The sequence below is a fragment of the Oncorhynchus mykiss genome, chromosome 13 (assembly GCF_013265735.2).
Source record: "Oncorhynchus mykiss isolate Arlee chromosome 13, USDA_OmykA_1.1, whole genome shotgun sequence".
Classification (NCBI taxonomy): domain Eukaryota; kingdom Metazoa; phylum Chordata; class Actinopteri; order Salmoniformes; family Salmonidae; genus Oncorhynchus; species Oncorhynchus mykiss.
The window spans coordinates 45,525,807-45,529,397 of NC_048577.1; the positions used below are offsets into that span (position 1 = coordinate 45,525,807).

The window sequence follows — 3,591 nt, forward strand, 5'->3', positions numbered from 1 at the left end:
TTTATGCTGTCATCATATTCAAATAGGAATAAAGACACCACTGATGTTCACCCGCTTACTGAACCTCATGCAAATAGTCTGTGAAATGCAAGCATTGGATTCTTTGTACTCCAGTCACCCCCTTACTTATCAGACTGATATATCTCAATGGTGTACTTTTACACTACCACCATGACACTGTCAAAATGTCTCACTACAACCCAGACTGTCAGATCAAGCATGCCAAAACATGTTTATTCTACAATGCCTTTAATGGGTACACATAGTTGCCAATATGAAAACTAATCTGTTGTACCCACTACATTACATCAAATACAGACGCAATTAAAAGGTCTGTGGTAAATATGATCATCCTTGTGTGACTGCAATCCCTGCCTGCTGACAGAAATGTTTATTCTGGTATACATAGTGCATTATCGCCACCTCCTGGCAGCTATCATCATCTGAAATTTAAAAAAAAAAAAATTTCATGGCACCATTCGGTTCGACCACGGCATAGCGCTATAATAATGTTCATATTTGACCCGTTTTCAATTTATTAGATATAAAAGTATGCATATGTCAATATTTTCAAAGCGTTAAAATACATTTTGTAAAAGTGCATCACTACGAAAATGGGGTGTCGTTTTTGCGTCCTTACATGTCCGTTACGAGAATCATTCGAGATTAATTAGTACATGCTGCCTGTTCCTGTATGAACGAACTGCATTTTGTACTCAATTATGACCAGACCACAAGACTGGACTTTATGGCTTTTAGAAAAAACCTACAAAAAACATAACCGTTGTCGGCAGGATTCGAACCTGCGCGGGAAGATCCCAATGGATTTCTAGTCCATCGCCTTAACCACTCGGCCACGACAACTTGATAGGAGATCTTTCAAAAATTGTATCTAATCTATATAACAATGTTGTTACAATGAAATGTAGTTTCCGCATAATAATTTGTATCGTGATGTAATTTATGTCATTGTAATGTTTTGCGTCAAGTGGTATGAGGTTGTCGTGGCCGAGTGGTTAAGGCGATGGACTAGAAATCCATTGGGATCTTCCCGCGCAGGTTCGAATCCTGCCGACAACGAAATATTTTAACATTAGCCGTGACGATGAGGAAATGTCCACTTTTGGAGACATTGTAACACATACACGTTACGATCAATGATGTATATACATTGTGTTATGATCTATTTTGTTATATACATTACCAGTCAAAAGTGGACACACCTACTAATTCAAGGGTTTTTCAAAACTATGAAATAACACATATGTGACCAAAAAATGTGTTAAACAAATCTAAATATATTTCTTATTTGAGATTCTTCCAAATAGCCACCCATTACCTCCTTGATGACAGCTTTGCACACTCTTGGCGTTCTCTCAACCAGCTTCTTGAGGAATGCTTTTCCAACAATCTTGATGTTCCCACATATGCTGAGCACTTGTTGGCTGCTTTTCCTTCATTCTGCAGTCCAACTCATCTCAAACCATCTCATTTGGGTTGAGGTTGGGTTATAGTGGAGGCCAGGTCATCTGATGCAGCACTCCATCACTCTCCTTATTGGTCAAATAGCCCTTACACAGCCTGGAGGTGTGTTTTGGGTCATTGTCCTGTTGAAAAACAAATGATAGTCCCACTAAGCGCAAACCAGATGGGACGGCGTATCGCTGCAGAATTCTGTGGTAGACATGCTGGTTAAGTGTGCCTTGAATGCTAAATAAATCACAGACAGTGTCACCAGCAAAGCACCCCAACACCATCACACCCCCTCCTCAATGCTTCACAGTGGGAACTACACATGCAGAGATCATCCGTTCACATATTCTGAATCTCACAAAGACACGGCAGTTGGAACCAAAAATCTCAAATTTGGACTCATCAGACCAAAGGACAGGTTTCCACCGGTGTAATGTCCAATGCTTGTGTTTCTTGGTCCAAGCAAGTTTCTTATTATTATTGGTGTCCTTTACCAAAAATCTCAAATTTGGACTCATCAGACCAAAGGACAGGTTTCCACCGGTGTAATGTCCAATGCTTGTGTTTCTTGGTCCAAGCAAGTTTCTTATTATTGTTGGTGTCCTTTAGTAGTGCTGTCTTTGCAACAATTCGATAATGAAGGCCTGATTCGCGTAGTCTCCTCTGAACAGTTGATGCTGAGATGTGTCTGTTACTTGAACTCTGTGAAGAATGTATTTGGGCTGTAATTTCTGAGGCTGGTAACTAAAATGAATTTATCCCCGGCAGCAGAGGTAAATCTGGGTCTTCCTTTACTGTGGCGGTCCTCCTGAGAGCCAGTTTCATCATAGCGCTTGATGGTTTTTGCGACTGCGTTTGAAGAAACTTTCAAAGTTCTTGACATTTTCCGCATTGACTGACCTTCATGTCTTCAAGTAATGATGGACTGTCATTTCTCTTTGTTTATTTGGACTTGGTCTTCTGTATAGCACCCCTACCTTGTCACAACACAACTCAAACGCATTAAGAAGGAAAGAAATTCCACAAATGATCTTTTAACGAGGCACACCTGTTAACTGAAATACATTCCAGGTGACTAACTCATGTAGATGGTTCAGAGAATGCCAAGCGTGTGCAAAGCTGTCATCAAGGTAAATGGTGGCTGATTTGTATAACACTTATTTACTTACAACATGATTCCATATGTGTTATTTCATAGTTTTGATGTCTTCACTATATTCTACAATGTAGAAAATAATAAAATAAAGAAAAGCCCTTGAATGAGTAGGTGTGTCCAAACTTTTGACTGGTACTGTACATCATTGGTTACTACTATATGGTTATCACACATAGTCATGTTATGATGGAGATAAGTCCATGATTGGATACATTGCAACACCAACAAGCCATCTTGTGATATACAGTACGAGATATACAGATTGGTCAGTGCTATCCGGTATCTTTGGGACATTCCTACATTAAACCTTAAACTTAATCACATAGGATTAATTACTCTAACCTTAACCATCGCCCTTACTTAACCCTAAACAACGTCAATGGTGTTTGGCGACGTCCAAATGATCCCGTATAGCACGGACTGATACAGATTATAACCTCTTCTGATGATGTGATTGCAGTAATTGTGGTGGAAGATAAGATTGATCATCACCCCTTTTAAATTAAACATAAAAAAATGTATTATCAATACTTTTGTATTTACCAATGCATACCCTGGCAGAATACATGTAAAAAAATTACTTCACCTCTATGACTCTAGGAGTAAAATCATGAAGGGGTATGAAGGAACATGAAAAAGGAAGGAGTATGCTTGAATTGGCAAAATAATAATTGAACATTATAACTTGAGAAAATGTAGAAAATATCAACAAATGTTAGTTTTAAAAAATGAAACGCAAGACAGGAACAAGCTAGGTATCATATCTTTTTTCCCATTTATAGATATTCATAATACACTTTTGTAGCCTACTTGAGAAAACATAATTTCGGTCTTTTTATTTTTTGCAATTCGACAATAATTGCAAACTTCAGTTCAGAGTGCAATGACTCAATGTATATACAAATCCATTTGCCTGTTCGGGTCTACTGTACTGGAAGAACAGTTACCACGTGACTTCAGCA

The 3,591-nt window shown here is 38.5% G+C and overlaps 2 non-coding genes across 2 annotated transcripts; one reads left to right on the forward strand and one right to left on the reverse strand.

Moving 5' to 3' along the window:
- Nucleotides 1-782: 782 nt before the first annotated feature.
- Nucleotides 783-864, reverse strand: trnas-aga. The gene has a single exon. It is a non-coding gene; the product is annotated as a tRNA-Ser (tRNA).
- A 134-nt stretch (nt 865-998) lies between these two features.
- On the forward strand, nt 999-1,080 carry trnas-aga. The gene has a single exon. It is a non-coding gene; the product is annotated as a tRNA-Ser (tRNA).
- The last annotated feature ends 2,511 nt before the right edge of the window (nt 1,081-3,591 follow it).